This window comes from Leguminivora glycinivorella, chromosome 4 (assembly GCF_023078275.1).
Source record: "Leguminivora glycinivorella isolate SPB_JAAS2020 chromosome 4, LegGlyc_1.1, whole genome shotgun sequence".
Lineage (NCBI taxonomy): Eukaryota > Metazoa > Arthropoda > Insecta > Lepidoptera > Tortricidae > Leguminivora > Leguminivora glycinivorella.
In genome coordinates, this window is record NC_062974.1 from 20,921,056 (window position 1) to 20,942,386 (window position 21,331).

Genomic DNA, 21,331 nt, shown 5'->3' on the forward strand with positions numbered 1-21,331 from the left:
CCAGGGACACATTTGACCAAACTAACCGCTGGTACCTTACACTTAGCCCAAAAGCCCAGTCAACCCGGGCTACCGATTCAATATATTTCCTTTGTGGCGAAGACCTATCACTCTAGAACTTCATTGATTAAAGCCGAGTGTAAATGCCTGGCCGCCATCGCCGTCCTTTGTTCTGGCAAAGGAACTTTTCTCCCGAGAACGAGAAATTTAAATTAAGTGTTAGACTTGTGTGCGATTGTGCATAATGAACCGGATCAGCAGGAAATTTATGCGGTATTCAGCAGATATAGATTTTTATAGAAATTTAATGCAGAATGGGTAAAATTGTGCACTTGTCTATGCATTTAATTTTGACTGAATGTAAAGCTTCTCCTCAGCCATACAATGTAATATTCTTCTCTATAGATTAAACATTTACATACTTACAAAGTATTTAAGTATGTACTTAAAGTAAACGGATTAAGCTGAGCATGCTTTACTTTTACGTGCAGTAGCTTAGTGACTTAGTCTTTGATCATATACAATTTGTGGATGCAGCCCTAGCAATTGGTATTATATTTATATCTTATATTAGAAGTACCTAAATTATAACATTTTTAAATATATTTTACAACTAGCTTTTACCCGCGGCTTCGCCCGCGTGATAAAAGTATTCATTAAGATTTTCATTTGGATCCGTAGGGACCGTAGGTTTCTCTGTAGGTATATTTATCTGCGATTATTTCGATTGCACATAATACTTTTGCTTGCAATGATTGTAGAAATATTACACATCGACCACAGCGTAGGTAATTCTATATACGCTGGGGAAACCTTTATAAACATCCCACATAGCCCGTATTTCGACACTATGATCGGTGGGTAAAAAGTACTTTTTTCTATTATCCCTTACAATTTTTTACATTTTGCTTATACTTATCGCAAACGTAATCTTCAAGCAAGCAAACAACGATCGTCTTAGAGCACATTGATTGTAAGAGACCGCCGACCGATTATCCGTATCCCGCTAACGATACCCATATTATCCGTATCCGTATCCGTATCCGTATCCGTATCCGTATCCGTATCCGTATCCGTATCGCTATCGCTATCGCTATCCCTATCCCTATCGCTATCCCTATCGCTATCCCTATCGCTTTCAATATCGCTATCCCTATCGCTATCCCTATCCCTATCCCTATCCCTTATCAAGATGTTTAATGATATAACACTTTAAGTTCTCGCGCTTTGTACACATATTTAAAGTCACATACAGGTCGAACGCGATTAATTAACATTATTTTTACCTTTTTTCCCAACGTTTCGGCCAGGTTGCACTGGCCGTGGTCGCGGAAGACTGACGTCCCAGCAAAATGTCACCGGAGATGTAAACAACACAAAACTACCCGATATTAATTTATATAAATGTTCGGGGTAGACAAATAAATATAATCTACCCGCTTTTAATTAATGTTTATTTCCCACCATGTTTATTTTAAAGGTAAAAATAATGTTAATTAATCGCGTTCGACCTGTATGTGACTTTAAATATATGTTTAATAATTTCTTATCAAGTGCTAAAATATAAAGTTTCATGGTTTTATCATTTAAAATTAAGAAATCCCATACAAACTTTCAACCTCTTTTTCAACCCCTTCATCCCTTTTTTTCGAAATAAAAAGTAGCCTATGTTCTGTCTCAGGGTCTAAAGATTGTCTGTTCCAAATTTCATCAAAATCGGTTGCGTGGTTTAAGCGGGAAAGCGTAACAGACAGACAGACAGACAGACAGACAGACAGACAGACAGACAGACAGACAGAGTTACTTTCGCATTTATAATATTAGTATGGAGTATGGATGGATAGTATGGATGGATGGATTAAGCGTTTGCGCTGGCCATTACGATGCATCACACGTTCACATTGTTCAGTTCAATTCTTCTTCGTTTCTACGATTCTAAATTTAATACGGATTAAAATTTTCAAGTTGGCAACGTGTGAAACCTTTGCTATCCAACTCAACTTATAAGTGCCAGAGAGTCATTCTAGTCTGTTACCCAGACAAGCTAGTCCAACATTCAGGAGAACCTGCGAAAGCGGTGCTCTCCATTATCACACAGTTTTTTCAGATCCTGAGGTCAGGTTTCGTTGATTTAGCTGGAAACTCGACTCGACTCCAGGCCAATTCTGACAATGGAAATACGTCTAGACTCTTGGGAGGAATATGAATTACTTTTGTTCAGTTCAGAGGCAAGTTTCAGGAACACTCTGGAATATGGCGATCTTATTATGCGATCACATTCCAAGTTTAGAGAGCAAATGTACTGGATGGGAATATAACACGGACAGATATAAATGACATCCATTTTGAATTTGGATGAACTTGCACGTTGAAGTTGTTCATGAAAAGTGAAAAGTTATGCCCGGGTGTCTACTTTACTATGTATCAAAATTAAATTAATACTCGTAATATGTACTATAAGCAGGGGCGGCTCACTCCGCGATTCTATCGCCACGTTACAAGTAATACATGCCGGCGGCCGCGAGTTCGCGGCCCATTCAGTGGTGACGACTTTCGCGCGGCGCAATAGAATTCAGTGTCGGATGCTCGCGTGCGGTCCGTTTGTTAATGTAGGTAAGAATTTAGAATGGCGGCATTTTGTGAACATCAAAGGAGTGAGCCTTCTGTACTTGTACTATTATATATTCTGTGCTATAAGTACTAACCTATAATCTATCTAAACACTATTACTACACATACAAAACTACCTATTTGCACACGATAAAACAAAACAAAACTTATATATACGAAACAAATAAAAAAATGATAATTTTTATTATACCACCTGACGCAATTAACCCAGTATAACTGTACTTAAACATAATACCCATCTATCTTCCCTTTATTTTACCCACTCCATTTAGTTACACTAGGCTATATCTAGACAACCTTTAGCAACAAATATAGGCACGGTCTTATTTATATCCCGCAAATAATAGGTCGACGGTTGTCTTTATTTGTCGGGCGAGCGAGCCCAGACAAATATTTGCCTTCCCAGCTATTTTGTCTGGGATATTATTTTCAGTGTGGCGAACTATTCGATGTACTTGTTCAAAATGGATGTTTTCTTATCAGGCGTTATTATTTATAGTTTCTTGGCAGTAACCGTATTTCTTGCAGCTGTGACAGTTTGTTTCTAGTGCTTTAAAATATGAGCGCTGTGTTTTCGCCCACACTTTCGGTTATTGCTTTTGACGTTATTTTTTCGTTCTTCGATCACCAACGGATTATCTAATAATTGATCAACTGAGAGGCTTGGTCCTTCTCATTATACTTTTTTGGATATACTTAATTTTTTTCATTCACTGATTAGGCACGCCATAACATAAATATACCTAGTCTCTTCAGTGCCGTTCGCATACCAATTGAACTGATGACATATCTAGTTAAAAATATTTTCTTCATTAGGCATGTTTAGGTATACTTTTTATTTACATTCAGCTACTCTACTTCAATTTACGATATAAATTAGATTTCGTTTCACTTGCCATAACTTTCTGGCCGTAACTTGTACTAATAAGTATTCTGTGCCGTAACTAGCACCCTTAGGGCCACTTGCACCAACGAAAATGGAGGGTTAACCACCATTTTATATGGAATTTGACAGATGACAGCCCACTAACCATGAGTTAAGTGGTTGGTGCAAGTGGGCCTTAGTCAGCTGTCGAACAACATTGTGAAGCCGAACTAAAACCAATTGCATTCGGATTGCAGTCGTGTCCAATGCGCGCAGCGACGTAGACGCATTGATGATTTAATTTAATTATAAATTGCGAAATCGCGCGGCCCTGCCGCTGCCGGCAAATTGACACGATGGCAGATTCTAAACAGGGTCAACCCATCGTAAACGAGTTCCTCGCTTTTCTGCAAGAGAAAAATAAACTGCTGCGGGAAGGAGCGATGGATGCGGCGACTGCTGTTCAGATGTCTTCGCGCGCGTCGAAGTTCACCGTGGAAGACATCTGTGTAGCGAAGAAAGTGTTGTGTGAGTTCCTTGGAATAGCCGGCACCTATGTACCTCACCGAAGAGGAGACGAAACTGGGAAGAAGAGCCTGGAGGACATAATGAAGATCCTCAAAGACTTCAACGACCGGATTCCGGAGTTTGTGGCGACGGATATCTCCAACATTTCGTCGTACAATCCGGACAACGTCGACGTCAGATGCTTGTTTAAGGAAATCGTGGCCCTAAGAACAAGTTTAGCCGAAATGAATACGAAGTTTGAAGCTAGCCTAATTACTATTTCTGAGTTACGTGAAGAAATAAAATGTTTGCGAATTGCCCCAACTCAGACAGCGGCTTCAAATTTCAAGTCTGATAATCGACCTGCTGACAAGTCGGTTTGTTTGCCTGTTGCCGGCGCAGTAAAATGTGTCGCACGCGCCGATCCGCCGCCCGCGCGCCCCCGCGCGTCCGGCCGCCACATGTCCCAACAAACTCGCGTCAGCGTGCATATGCTGACGTTGTCGGTGAGTCCGTCGCAACGAACCGGGTAAATGCACCTGTAAAGGTATCACGGGCTCCTATTGTGGAAAAGTCTGCCCGCACGAATGTGGATGAGGAGGGATTCACATTGGTGCAAAAGAAGAGCAAGGCGCGCAGGGCGCCTCGTAAGACTATGTGTGGCAATGCGGAACCAGTGAATTCAGGTCTACGGATTGCTACGCCGAGTAGGGCGCTCTACGTGTCGCGCTTGCACTACTCCGCCGGGGCTGATGAGGTGGTGGAGTACGTTCGCCAGAAGACTGGCTACACGCTGAGAGTGTTCCAGCTACAGTCGCGCCACTACGTGCACTTCAGTTCGTTTGTGTTGCGAGTGCCGCGGCCGCTGCAGGACACCATCGCGAGTGCAGACTTCTGGCCGAAGGGCGTGGTGTTTCGGCGGTTCCGGGGCAACCTGCCGAACCCTACGCCGTGTCAGACGACGCAACGGAGCCACGCTGTTACGTCGTCGCCTAAATAGAATATTGTTTTTTTTTGTCTGATTTTTACTGTTGTGCTATATTTATACCTATTGTTTTTATTTTTTAGTTTCACAGTGCTTTGGTTTTACTGTTATGCTGTGTAACTTATTTGAATAATAAATAAATAAATAAATAAATAAATAAATTGCAGCTTTCCAGCGCGGAGCGCGTCGCGAATTTCAAACACGTTACAACTTGGACGTAAATATGACCAATCAACTGTAGTAGCATTGGCACAGAATCGTGTAAAATGTCGGTTTAATGGTAACTTGACAAACTGTTATTCAAGTAAATGTCTGCGCAGCTTACATATCTACTTAAACGAGTTAAATGAATATTTTCTTATACGAAGGTTACCTACTGTCAAAAATTAGTTACTTATAATAAAGACTCCTCGATAATGGGGTTTTGACGACATTGTTATTTTTACACTGCTTGAGTATAACCTTAATATTTACGTCGCGTATAAGTGACACACAATTACATTTATTTACAATTGATACTCAAACCATGCCCAAAACACTTCACCATACTCCATCACTCCGCCCAACTTTAAAACTAATATCTGGTCGCGACGCGTATTCTGCCGTCCTATCACTAAAACCCATCTAACCCACAAATGATAGTTTTGAGATATGGGCAAAAAACATAAAAACCCATATCTCTAGGAAATGTGTCGATTTAGTCCAGATTTCTTTTATTCTTAAATTAAAACTAAATTCACGCTAACATTATTTAAAATCAATTTAATTAAATATTGTTTAATTTATTAGAAATTCGCCATTTTGTGTTTAAGTTATGCAAATAATTCCTAAAATATGTATGATTTTACTGTTAAAACACGGTTAAGTATACTTTAGCCGTTTTTTAGGATTGAATAATACATAAAACATGGCTTAATAACGACAAAGTAAATTTACGTGTTTATAGTAATCGTAACTGAGCATTGCATAATAATCTAAAAACATAGCTTAATAACCGCAAAGACACTAAACAATTTTATACTATCGTATATGCTCTAAAAAAATGCTGTAACCGTTTTTAAGCTATGCAATGACTACTAACATCGAAATAATTTGTATGCATTCCTAATCTAAAAGCCCGCTATATTATGACAAACCAGCGACGATTACTAGGTTTTAGCATTGTCATTCTTTTTAAAAGGAGTTTATCATTTTAGCAATGTCCCGTTTACCTGCAGTACCTGCACTAAGTTTCAAGAGCAATTCAATTTGTTAAATGAATAAAAGACAACTGTATGATATTGTAACCATTTATTTGCATGCATAAAAAACCTCGTTATAAGTTATGTTACAAATTAACATATTTAAACTTAATATAATATTCTAACATTAGTGAAAACTAACATAACATTAATATGAAACAATAAAATTCGCTTTTTACATTGCAACAAATCAATTTGCTATACCAATACGGCGAAAGGTGTCGCTCTTGGATATCCAAAGTTACTCGTATTATTACTATAATACACTATTAAAATAATGTTTTTATTACCGAGTTATATAAGGTTAAAAACGGTTGACATTGGCAGTTCTTACAAAAAGAAACACGGATTTCATTTATTATTCGCCAAGCAAGTGAAAATAGCAATCTTTATTTATTTTATACTTCAAAAATTCAAAATACATTTAGGATTGTTTGACATAATAATTTTCTCTTTCCGCTTGATTCCGTTTTTCTTAAAATTTATTTTTCTTTTTTTGTGCGTTTGGTTTTCGACAGTTGTATTATTAATATTAATATTACGAGTGTAGTGCTCTATATCGACGGTGGTTCTACATCGATAAATGGTTATATGTACTTATGTGTAGGTCAGTCCTCCTTTTCTGTATGTAAAACTTCTGGATTTGAAGGGTCTGAATGAATTGGTACAGCAGGATACTTATATATCATACATTTTTTTTTTTCTTTAAACTAGAATCAATATAGAGATCTTTGTTAACAATTTCTGGTAAAATCAGGTGCATCATTGCTTAAAATTGTATTAACTAGGTTAGATTTAATTCTGTTTCTCTGTTGTTTGTATGAATTGGAGCGGATAAATCAAGATAAAGCTTCATTTTGGATGATACATATGTTGTCATTTTACAATTTTTACATGCTAGGTATAGAGTTCTTCTTCTTTCGAGTCATCACTTGTAGTTTCAATGCGTCTGCGACGGAATAGTCAAAAACCTTCTTTCCTTATATCAAGATGAGAAGCATTTTACGAATGATTAAAGAAGTAAACGTTGTTCGATTTTGTTACAACGAAGGATAAACCCAAATTCGATGATCGTCAGCAACGGTTTTAGCTTGGACCAGTAAAAGGGAGTTTTAAAATTGATGTGTTTTCGTCAGCATTGAAAATTAAAGCAGAAACGTTCGACGTGGCTAAGTTAGGCAAAGAATTATGAGGTATCAATCTCAAAAATTCTTGAAACAATACACAACGATAGAATGTTCCTTGGTAAAGATCGAGTTGAGCAATCCCCTTCTGTTCTACATTTATTAAACTTACTGCTGGTGTGATGACTTGTGGTCGGTTTTTCGGTATTCATTTTATTCGCAGATCTCTGTTATCGTTTGTATCCTGAAGTTCGTAACAAGCCCAAAAGAAATAACATTAATTAATTTGATTTTTGACTGCATTATTAAATCAGCTTGACGGTAATATATATAATGTTGCGCAAGTAATCCATACCTACATAGGTACTAAAACATTGTAAGGTAAATAAATGCTTACAAAATGTATGTGGCTATGGCAATGCCTACATAGCAATAGGATGGTACAATGTAATTTCTTGACTTTTTTGTTTATGCTTTATTTGTACACAATAGTTTTAACTGGGCTCTTGATCGAATAACTTATGAGTTAGGTATTTACTTGTCGCGGCAAACGTGTGATAATACGTTAGCAAAACGCAAGTTGTGCTTGAAAAAAACGATATTTAACACTTACCTGGTCTTCGGTTTCTTAACATTTTAAGGAGAAAATGTTCATTCACCGGTCATTACAGCCTTCGCACAACCTTCTGCGCGCGAGCCGCTCGGCCGACTGTCGGACTGGCGCAATAACTTTGGAAGGTATATTTTTACAACTAGCGGGGTTTTAGCGTAGCTTTGCTGGTTTGTCCTGTTTCAGTGTGGCATTATGAATATTTTTTAGTAATAAATTCACCGTAAAGCGCAGTAACTAGGTTTTAGTGACGTATTTGTAACCGAAATTACAATGAAAGTCTTTAAATACACGGTTAAAGGACTTTAGCCGTGTTTAAGCGTAGTATTTTATTTAAAAAAGTGAATGTTATAAAATGTAATAACGCAATTAAACGGCTTTAATGGGAATTTATGAAGCTTATGTCAAGTAACGTTGTTATAGTTATGTATCGTGTGATAAAACTATGAAGATAAACAACCGCTAAGCGCTTTAATATAAGTTATAGAAGACAAATGTGGGTTTGCGGTTTTATACTATTGGAAAGGGTTATAAAATAGTGCACTTAGCGAGGTATGTCGACTCTGTATCTCGGTAACTAAAAATGATAAAAATATGATTCCAAGACCAGTCGATGGGGAATTCTTTCCTATTTAAGAATATTTATCCAAATGAAAACTGGTAATATGCAGCTTAGAGGGGTTCTAGTGATAGGACGGCAGTATTTATCATCGCACCCAGCGATTGTTCAGTCAATAGAGGGTTTAGTTCACTCAATGAATAAGACAGTTATACATTATTCACTGTTTGCCACCCCTACGAGTTTTTTGTCGCCCCCGTTCTGATAACTTCATTCCGATTGTGAGGCTGTGGTATGCAGAATAAAGCATGATTCTGCAGTAAATATTGCAGCTGTTTGAGAAACTGACGCTAACTCAGTTAGGGAGGTTGACTTTGTAAAGAAACTTCGTCTCTGTGGAATTTTATTAATATTCGTACTATTTATGTTTGTGTAAGTATTTATTTCATATCATGTGCATGTGCCTTTGTTTGCCATGATATCGACTATTACATTGAAGTCATTTTTACTTCTTTGATATCTATCTTTGTGAATTTCTGTAATTCCAGAGAGATTCTTGTAATTCCACTGCAAAAGGACCGAAATCCATCTGAAATTTCAACACAAATTCTGAGTAAAAGTTTCGTAATCCTTATTGCACATGAAGCATAAGCATGGGGGCCATTTAGGAATTGAACGCCTCAATAGGTTAGATACCTATTTATGTTCTTTATTGAACAAATTCCTTAACTGCCCTCCGTTTACTCACAAAAATTCCAGTGCAATAATGTCACCTATGTTACATAAGCATTTGTCATCTTGTCGCCATCTTGCATGAACCGTCCTCCACAATGCACATATGCAGGTCAGATGCAGTTTAATCCCGGGGGTGTAATTTTCGTAACCCTGCCCTGGGGCTGCGTTTTCCCCGTTTCCTTCTGACCCGGAGCTGTTACATACTGTGACTTCGATATTTTGGTGTGACTTCTTTTGAACAATAAGTACCTACTTTACGTGTGTTGTATGTTGAGAAACGACGTCATTGGCAAAATCCACCTCGGAAAAAAGACCGAGGAGTAAAAGCGATTTAAAAAAAAAGACCTTCTCCTACAATATGTGAACTCAGTCAGGTTTAATTTTAAAATGAAATAAAAATATTCGATTAAATTACATTCATTCTTTACAATAAAGAACAATCAAGACATGCCACTGAATCACAACCACATATTATACGGGTATGTACAAATTACTGCTTTATTGGCATAAAGGCGCTACCACACTACCGAGCTCCAAGTGACTTGAACTCGCTGTGCATTCGCGAACTTGTTAAGTACTTACTTACACCGTGTCCAATAAGTCCGAATACTCACATTTTACCTCAGTTCTAAAGATATAGGGATCACAGGCCATCAAATTCTTATTTAAACTGAAGAGTATATTTCTTTTAATAAAATACAAGCACAAAGTTCATGAAATTTCCGAAGTGTCTAAGAAAAACAAAGAGGTAAAGTGCCAACAAAATACTTGCTCGGCACGCAGGTGACGAGTTATTTTTTATAAGCAGAATCTGTATGTGATAAAACAGACGCCACGTGTCCAAAATAAACTATTATGGGTACCGAGGATAGATAACGTTCCGGGCAACTAGAAAAATGTGCCTAGGTTCCAGAGCTCACCATCGGCCCAGGTGTGGGATGCAGTATGTAAGCGAGGTAAACTACCTTCAGTACTTACAGATAAAAGCGTTAAAATCAACGTTTTTTTCTTTAAAACCAAGGTTTTGGAGAAAAAAATGCCTTAAAGTTAAAAAGGATGCTTGGGAATGAGTATCATGTGTCCCAACAAGACGCACCTCCAGCACATTCGGCAAATGGTATTCTAGCGTAGTTTCAGACTAATTTGGCAGTTTTTTATCCGAAACATGAGTGGCCACCCAGGCCTCCAGGTTTAGGCGTATATTAGACTACTTTGTATGGTCATACATGCTTTGAAGACTAAATTTTTATAAAATCATAAACCTAGATCATTTCAAAAAGATTATTGAGAGTATTTGGGATGAAATGTGAAGAAAACGGTGCGTGCCGCGTGTGATCCGTTTGAGAAGCGTTTGAGGCTGGTAAACAAGTTAATGCTGGAGTTATTCCAAAACATTTGTTGTGAATGTAGTAAATAAGAGTGCCATTCATAAAATATAATAATAATGTAGTAACTATTTGTTCATTTTGTTTTATTGGCTATTTGTGCTGTATTCAAACTTATTGGACACGGTGTACATAGTATATCAGTGCCCCAAACGGTATTTGTAAGTACATTGATGTGTTTTTTCAGTTCTCCAAAATTTTAAGAAAAATTACTAATTTCAACTGTAGCCCATGTTTAAGCTTAAACTATTTGGGATACGAGTAGGAGTAGGTACCTAGTTTCATTTTTTTTCTCTGAGTTTTTGTGACAGTAACATATTATAGGTATCTATTGTTCCAAAAATCTAACATTCAGCTCTGTTCTTCTTTTCAAATACTTTTAATTCCTGTGAAAGTCAAATCAGCACTAAACAAATATCGTCTTACCCTAAAAAAGCGTTAATCTTTCAGACTATGTTAGAGAATTGGACAATTTCCTGGCCTCTAGCGTGTACTTTACCATTTGTTCAATCAAATTGTTAAATTTCTAAGAAATAGAGTTGAAATTTGTGCAAATATTGGCAAAAGTGAAGCATCCCCATGCTGGCCCCCGGCCTCGCATATTTCAAGTGCAGGATTAAAACGTCTATAGGAAAGTGCGAATGCGTTGTGTTTGTGTGTGACAGCTGATCGCCCTTAATCTAAAGGTTTGGGATTGACCGAACCGGCTGCCATACAAATGACTATGAAATATATTCGTAAATAAAGCGTAGAAAAGCCTTTATTTACATGAATATATTTACATAATAAGTAAATAAGAAACTAAGACTAAAGTTAAAAGCTAGCTAATGTCTAAAATAGTCCCTTGACGCATTGTACCAAGGATACTGGCGACAGTTCTTCGCTGTATCGCAATGCTGATACGTTGTGCGAGGAAGTCGCAATAAATACATTATAATTTATAATATCCACTGAATACACGTGGCACATGTGACTAATGTAAACATAATTTATGGCAGTTTGATTAATAATGTAAAATAAGTCAATTACTTAATTGAAAATTGAAACGATCCGCCAGTCGAAATGGCTTTCCTGTACCTACTACCTTGTCAACTAAAAATGTTATTGTTAATATGAAGTTTCGCTCAGTAGTTGTTAAGTTTCCAACGGAAGCTAAGGTAATCAATTTTGCAAAGGCTTTCCACACATCTCCCCACGGGTGTAATGGAGCATCTAAAAAGGACAGGCAGTTCGTATAGAGTTTTACAACCGAACAGGTAAGTGTATGGTATGTGCAAAGTGCCGGTTATTAGCATATATTTTATAAATATAGACTACCTTACCCAGACTACTAGACTGTAACTAGTATACTTTGTCACATAAAATCATATCGTTTCAAAAACTTCTGACAGTATGTAAAATTTCTATAGCTACAATGATTAATGAACTATCAATTAATGAACTTGAAAATTACAATGATTGAATTACTATTATTATTGTCCTAAAAATAGCGCTACAAGAACTTCAGCTCAACCATTTGTAGAAACGAGCGGCACCAACCAACGGTACTTAACTAAATTCAAGGGGCCTTTATGACCTCCTGACGCGGCCCTCCGAATCTTTTAATCTAACACACGTCCCATTTAGCAGCGGCTCCAGATACTTAGCAATTTAAATTTTATTGAGGCTGAAATTTTACATTAGCCAGTAAAAAGTAAATCCCTGTGTTTTATTAATCGCTTGTTACGCCCAGTCGAACGTGCTTTGCGAAAGTTGAGTTTCAACGTGACGGGTTTTCATTTCAGGCATAAAACGGTATATCCTGAACAGAACGGGAAATGGATTCTATTCATTCATCTAGAGATACCTTTTGGAACGTACCTATACTTTGCCGAATCATTTTATAGGACATAAATAAATGTCTGTATTCCTAGTGATTCCTAAACAGCGTGCGTAGCCGAATGCACAAACGCTCACGAAACGCTCACGAAACGAAACGCTCGTAGATATCTATCTATATCCCTCTTGCGTATTGGCGCCACAGAGCCAGACTACCTTTCGCGGCGTTTCGGCGTCGTAGAAATGCCATTCGGCTACGTAGCCTGCTCAGAGCACACGAAACCGCTTAAAAAGCGTCAGTGCCACTCTTGGGAATTAAGGGGTCGAAAGAAAATGAAATTGTGATATTGCAGTAACAGGTTGTCAGCCAATCGCCTGCATCACAATGGGCCCCATCCACAGTTGACTTCGACACCCACAGGTAAGGATGCCGAGAAATTCTTAACCACACAGGAAACCATAATGTTCCATATCTTCATATAAATATTGCTACAGGTAGATAAAATATGTAGGTAATTCTTCATACATAAATCACAAAAAAAAACTACTAGGTAGTATTCTTTTCTCAGACTTGTCTGCACTTAGGTATTCCGAAATTCAAATATAAAAATAAAATAACATGCAAGTATTTATATTTTGGGCTTTAAAATCCAGCGTATAGATTTTTTGGCTTCTTGTGTCAACACATGAAACCTTTGTCATAAAAACTGTATCAATTTAGTCCAATAGACCAGCATGAAGCGAACCCGATAAATCAAGTAAAACACGCCGGACACTCCAAGCCCACTTCCCATGCCTGTCATGAGCGTGTCCTGTCAATACATTCCCATTGCTAACCGGGGCTAGGTGAATCGCTTTGAACCGATTTGAAATGAGAAATTTCCATACATCGTGCATCGGGTGAGGCCTATAACACAAGCAAAAACTGAAACTGTGGCTATAAATCTGAAACTCGCCAACATTTGCAAAATTATTTATTTCATAGGATCGATTTCGCAATACGTCCGATCCGAATCCAATCAGAAACCGTGAAAATAAATAAGTTTCGTCATGGTCATAGAACTATTTGTATGGTACTATACCTATGCACTATCCGATCTCTGTCATCCGATTTCTCCCGTGCATGCGTAAACTATCATACAAATAGTTATACGGCTATGACGGATCTTATTTGGATCGGATTCAGATCGAACGTAGTGCGAAACAGCTCCAAGAAAGTTATTTTTTTTAACCACTCGTGCTGGCAAGCAACACTCTAAAATTGGACCACGATTAGCGGGAGCTATTTGTTACAATGAAAACCCCAAACATTAACTAAGAGGAAAAACAAATGACCACTTTTTAAAGAACCTAATAGAGATCTAATGAGGCTCTAGTTCCAGTCGGCTCACTATCAACCGCAAAGCAGTCAGTCACTCGCTAACTAATTCTAACAACGCCCTGTCCATTGCGTCACGTCACCCCACTCAACACTTTAAATAGCGTGTAATTGGTGATAAGTGTTAACTTACAACTGTTAATATATTGACATGTCATAACAGGCCAGTTAGTGCGGGCCGCTATAATTGGGTGAATTAAATTAATTTTCAGCTTAAAGCTTCTCTGCGATTAGGATTTATGGCGGCCGTAATCGACTGCGTTGATTAAAAATGGTTTTTACATGGAAATGGTGGGTTTAATTAATAAACCAATTATATGTTTATGACAAGAAGCGGTTTCGTACAACGAAAGTATGCATTTGAGCTCGTAAATATTTAAAATATTTGTTCTAAAAGAGCAAACAAGCAAGAGTTAGCTTTTTAATTGGCATTTTAATAGGTGTTAAGCAAACAAATAATCTTTATTTTTTTAGCTAAGCAATTTAAATATCCCATAATTTGTTTCATAGCTTTAACACAGCTGCATAGATATTATAGTATAAAAAAAACTACAACTAGCTATTTTCATAAACTAAAAGGTTGATATTCCCATTTTTACAAGGAGAGCACTGTTACAGGAAAAAAAATACCGATCGCGCAAAAAACATACAGGAGTTTATACATTTTTAAAGCAAAACTAAGTGATATAATTATTAATTAGACGCTACTACACAACCTCCTCATAAATCTCAGACAAATGACTATCACGCCCGCCTAGCATGAAATCACGCGTTTTTGTCGCGCGTCAAACGAGCGTAGCGCGTGGGCACCATTGCGGGCCAATTAGCCATGCTTGTTTAATCGCTAGCCGTGCGCGTACGCTGACACATTGTTCATTCATCATCGAGATGACGATGACATATTGTGCAGGCGAGAAAGTTGGAGATAGGATTTTATTTTATAGCAGTATTATCAGCTCAGCTTTAGGAGGAATTACCAATACATTTTACTATCACTGGACATGTTTTAGGTTCTAAGTAAGTAAGTGAGCTAGTATAACTTTTATGAAACTGGCGACGATATATGCAAGTAGGTATACATATACATATCTAACACCTCGATTTCAGAGTCATATGTTTACATAATTATGTAATGTCCAGGCAGGTAAGCACGGTCGCGTGATAAACGATATAATGCCAGTCAGGCCGCCCTTTTCGCACAATTTGTAAAAGTGCGATAGGGAAGCACCGATGCAAAAAAGTTTATCCAACTAGTGTGCTACACCTGCAGGTCATCATCGATCTATGTAAAGATGAACGTCCTAATCTGCTAACTGTGCTAACAAACCTTTGAAGTTTGACAGTTATCTATTCCTTTTCGTCTGTTTATGCCGTATTACTACACATATGGTATTATCTACAATATCTACATTCCTTTTATTCATTTAAGAGCACAGTGGACCCATAACTCATGCAGTTAAGGAGCCATCATGGTCTCACGGCTGTTACATCGGTGTCAAAGCGGAAATATTTCCGTCATATGTAGGGGAAACACGATTTATTTGTTTGTATGGTTATCGGAGGAGTAAAGTATCATAGCGGTTGAAACGTAAACAAAATTGACAGCGATAAAGTTATGGCAATAAACATATCATAACTTTGCCGTAAACGAATTTCGCTGGGGATTTGGTTTGAAACAAAATAATTTGTAGAACGATCACAAAGTTGAGTTTGAAAAGGCAATTAACGAGCTTGGGGATAATATCCAAGTTTATGCAAAATTAGAATCAATTTTCCTGGGAGAACAAATCGTTTCAAATTTTGTATTTGATGCGGAAGCAAGCGTCGTGAAACTCGTGAAACTCGTGAATATTTATTATTCAGTATCATTAATGAAGATATTCTACAATTCTACATACATAATTATGGATCAATCATACCTACAATAACGTTTAGACTTTTTGCATTAATTTAGTCTAGCAGTAGTTCGGTATATGTGAATGCTTACATCTGCAAAGAAATTCAAATTCAATTGGCATTGGTCAGTGTGATATGGGTTGGGATGTGGTCATACCAAGGCCTCTTGCGGTTTGAAGAAGTGGGTTGGAAGTATCTGTGGGTCCATTGTCTTTCTTACTGTTACTATTCAATTATAATTTGAACCTATAAAAAGTTCTAACTACATTGCTTTTACTATTTAAATGGCCACATAAACTAAAGTGAAAAATAGGATCGATTTAATATAATTCTATGAATGTGTACACATTTTATACTCCTCCATGCATAGTCCTCATTCCTGGCGTACACTGCTAAGGAATAGCGAGCTCCTGCCACAAGCGTGCCAGTTTATCTATGATCTTTAAATTTTCTGATTAAAAAAAATTATTAAAATCACCAATGGAGAGTTTCATAGCTTTTTCTCTGAAAAGTTATCGTCTACTTGTAAACCTAGATTTTCTGCAATCAATGATTATTCTATTGCGAGATAAAGATGCCCTCAATCAGCGAATTTCGATGTTCACGGATCGCTACGGCAATTCAAACGGCATCGGCATCGGCATTTGAACATCATAATGACTAAAAGCTTCTAATCTACGGGCGATTCATAGACTATCACTAGCCAAGCGCCAGTAACCCCTCAAGTGACAAGGGAAGGATAATCGCGGAAATATGAAGGGTCCCGTTATCAGCGGCGACAAATCGCCGGATTATGCTAACGCGGTTACGGTTATCGTTATGGTTATGCCATGCCATCCAGTTACATAATTACATTGGTAAATAGAGATGGAGCCTGGAGCTAAGTTAGGACTAGGTATGAAACGACTTCAAGATTGTGATCATTTGAATAATAATCTTAATTGATAATCTCTCTCTACCACATTTGTGCGACAAAGACACTAGGCTACTTATTTACCCTGCAATACGGCCAACGTGCCTCGCGCCTCGCCACGACAATCTCCTAAGAATCTCGCATTTTGTGACCAAATATCCCGAGTGAAACTCGAATAATGTAAGGAAAAATTAAAATAGAGCCTAGAATGTACTTACGATTCTTGTTCTAATTTTAACTAACGTTACCAACTGCCCACTCATGAATGAATTTTCAATTACAAACAAACCTCTTTAAACATCGTTTCCCGACGCATTAACGTATTACTATAACCATAAACCACCCGTCCCTCTTCATCCCATTACTTTCAAAAGGGACGCATGCTTTATCTGCGATAAACTGCGTGAAACTCAGGCGTAGGCGGTGCTTGAAAGAACCTGCATGTCTATGATGCTTGCTGTTTTATCACTTATCCATATGGATAAAGGACAAGTTCGGACAAAGGTCACGTTCTGGCAAGTATATCAGTGTGAGAGTGACAGATGTCTTATCCACGTTGATAAGTGATAAAATTTCAAGCATGATAGCCCTGCTGAAGGTCCGCAAAAATGTGTAAATTTGAGAACAAAAAAGCCATGTGCTTATTGTAAATCAAGTAGGTAATTGGTACTTTACTCAATGAAAAATGATGCAAAAAAATTGAAAAATTCTTGGGAAACAAAGGCAACGTTCATTTCAAAAACGGGCAAAAATAAATATAGTATTTGTATGCCATGTGGCGAAGCGTAGTGATACTTTTCTACACATTGAAGACCTAGGTACTGTTGTACCTATGTTTGACAAATAAATGATTTGGAATTTGGAATTATTTATAGTTGAATGATCCTTTTCACGAAAGTTTACGAACAACTGCCTATATTAGGGTGTATGATGTACTATCCCTCTACGGACATCGTTTAATAGCCAAAATGGCAAAAACGGCACTTTACTATTCGCGAAAAAAGCAATGGCCTGTCTGTTCCATAAATTCCAATGTATTTTGAGAAATTTCTTTGAAACAACAAGATTTTACGGAGATTTTTTTGTAAGGAAAGAGAAATTTCACGTCAGAAACCGCCGTTTGTGTTTGCACTGACCAAATAAAAAGAACAAACGGATTTATAATTTATGATCAAACGAACTTCTTGAAAATGAAAATGAAAATGAAAATGATTTATTTTATAAAAAATCAACATTGCTAAATACATAGTTGTCGAGTCCTCCTAGTGGGTACGAAGTACCTGTATCAGGAGACCTCGCTCTTCCAGAATTACAGTTTATGATCTTTTACTATATGGTACATTTTTTATTTCTAATATACTATTGAGATGAACAGGTAAGTGGTAAGTGCTTTATTTGTTTATACAATACAATTTTCTTATAATAAGTAGCATGCAGTTGTGTGTTCGCGCGTATGCAAGTGTGTGTGTGTGTGTGTGTGTGTTGTGTGTGTGTGTGTGTGTGTGTGTGTGTGTGTGTGTGTGTGTGTGTGTGTATGTGTGTGTGTGTGTGTGTGTGTTTAATTTTATTGGTTATTTACTAATCAAATCCTCAGTAGCTTTGTAGTCAAGCTCACCTAGCCAATTAGTTATTGTTTTTTTGCAATCGTATCTATTTAGGGGTATATATTAATTTCCTTATTTATCTTATTGTATATAATTGCAGACTGTACCTCAAATTGCCTTCTCTGAAATGCTGAATTGCATCTAGGTAGGGATATAACTCTGTGATTCCTTCTTTGTGTTAGCAAATTAGGATTAAATGGTGTAGACCTATGGAGTTTTAATATTGCAGAGGTAATGTACAATTTGCGCATACTTAAAGCTTTACTATGAGCATACAGTTCTTTAGTGGGGTACCTTTGTGGTTTAAAATACATTGTTTTTAGTAAGTACCTCTGCCCTCTCTCTACTTCCAGGTATTTAGTTTTATCTGCGGCACCCCAAACAGGTATACAGTACGACATTATTGATTGTGCTAGCGCTGTATATATTTGATGCAAAAGAGTTTTATTTGCGACGTGTCTTAATATTTTAAATAGCCATACTAGTTTTCTTATCCGGGACGTTATGTACTCAATGTGTTCATGCCAGGATAGACGTTGATCTATTATAATGCCTAGGTATTTAGAAGATGCTACTTTATTTAAAGGTATACATTGGCAATTGGTGTTATTGTTGTAGTTACATTCGTGTATTTTTAATTTAAGATTTTTTTGTGGCTGAGTTCTACAATTTTTTGAAAAACATATGTAATTACATTTATCTGTGTTTAACGTAAGTAGGTTTTTTTTTAGCCATAAGCTGATTCGGTAGAGGCCCTTCTCAGCAGCGTCATGGACCGAACCCCAGTCCTGTCCAGCAAACAGTACAACAGTGTCATCCGCGTATAAGATAGTATGTCCATCTTGGGCTACCATGTCTGCCAAGTCATTTATATAGACAAGAAATAGGGTTGGTCCCAGGACGCTGCCTTGGGGCACGCCACATGTCACTTCAGCTTCCGTGCTAATGTAATTTCCTATCCTGACTTCTTGAAGTGAAGTTCGATCGAAATTTTATGAGTCACTTCGTTTGATAATATAATTATGATTTGGGGACTTTCATTGTTTTCATTAGAGATTTCGTGGGTATAGAACAGCCAATAACCGTCTATTAACTACTAATATAGAACAGCCTATAATTATTATTGGTCCTATAAGGTATATGATTATTATCCAATGCGCGCGGATTTATCTTAGACCACACCCAGTGGGCTTTTGTAGTCTAACATTATTAATTAGGTACTCGATTTGATTATCAATCCAATCCAAATACTTGTATCACTCGATGTAATTGTATATCCCGAGTAGATTATTGAGTATGAATTCAGTCATTAGCCGACGCCGGATTTCCTGAAAGACGAGATTCACAAGATCCGAGATCCGGATCGCGGTGAAATCTAATTTTCGCATTCGTAACTTCACAAGGACTGGCTTCGGCCGATTCCGGTTTTTGGAATTTATTATGCTTTTGGATTTTTAATAGCACTTATTTCATTACTGCCTGATTTTCATTAAAAAAAATTCTAAGTAGCGAGGTGTGTCTGCTGGGAGCTGAGTGGGCGAACATGTAAAATAAGACCTAAGGCTTTTTTTATATTTTCCACTTCCCACGTTTTAATTACTTTGAACATAACCATATTACAATAACATTTTTTCTTTGTTTTACAATGTGAGGATGTCGATTAGGTTTTTTCTTTCTCCCTTCTTCCCTTATTTTCCTTCTTTTTCCTTTTCCATTTTTTTAGGATGGGGTATTAAATTTCAAAAAGGATTTACTAGTAGAAAAAGTTTCACAACGAATAGATTAACGAAATCATCAAACATTATGTGGCTTGTAATAAATATGAACTTAGGATTGAAAAAAATATTACTTTTACCCTTCCTTTGTACATATCGGAAACCAAAGTGTCACAACTAAACATTACAACATATGTAAGAATTTAATATTCTCCAAAAAGAACGGCCATCAAAGTAAAACCTCGACAAGAAATAACAGGCACCGATAAAAAAAGAGATAAATACGGCAATAAACATAACGCTTCCCTAATCACAGCCAATAACCGAACCATAGTAACCGGAGCTAATCGAAATAGCGTCGGAAGCTGGAACGCGCGCGTGGACACATTTACGCATGAGGTGCGCTTGCGCAATAGGGCTGGGATGTAGACTAAGGAATAGGAATATTGATATCGATAAAAAATTCTGCTGCTTTACCGTATTCCTCATCATCCTACTAGCTACGATTACATTAATGATGAAAAACATATTCAATAATAGTCCGGTGTTGATCTCGAGTCTCGACGTTCAATGATGTACATAGTTGGAATACAGGATATTTTGCTTACGCTACTATGAACAAGGTCTCCAGTTTTGAGGATAGCTAACGAGTTTGCCAAGCTGTTCCGGCCAAGCTGCCAATACGACCCCATTCCGACCCACGAAAAGAACCTTATTCCACAAAATCTGCCTTATGAAAATAAATTAAAAGTAGCTGTAGTTTTGAATTATCTATCTGTAATTAGGTAATTAGGTACAATTATTTTCTAACCATTTCCTAAAACCTAGAGATATTTCCACATTCCACGGTCAATGTTATAGTTCTGCTTACTTGTCGATAATTTTATCGACATGAGACGAACTATCGATACCTCGTCAATATTTTGCCAGCTGCCGCCCTCGACTGACAGACAGATCGCTTGGACGACAGGCTTAAACCATCCTGGGGAAAAGGAACGCCGATTTATGGCATCCTTCGATACACATCGTGCTATTCATGAAGACGGACCAATTTGACAAATCTGTCCTCTAATTGAATGATAATACGAACCAAGGCACGCGTCATTGTGAATGACACGAACTACTGCATATGCGTTTTGCACGTGCTTTACGTTTCAATATGGTGACGCTGTATGGGCGTATTAAGTTTAATAATTCAAGTGCCAGTCGTTTATTTGTTTACAAAACGGGTGAATGCCCAACCAAATCGAATCAGTTATTATTTTACAGTTGAGCATCTGTGGTAAATACACGGTAGTTTTATTTTAAATACGGGACACTGATTATCAATTCATGTAGGTACATACCAACCCTGTTTTAATGAAA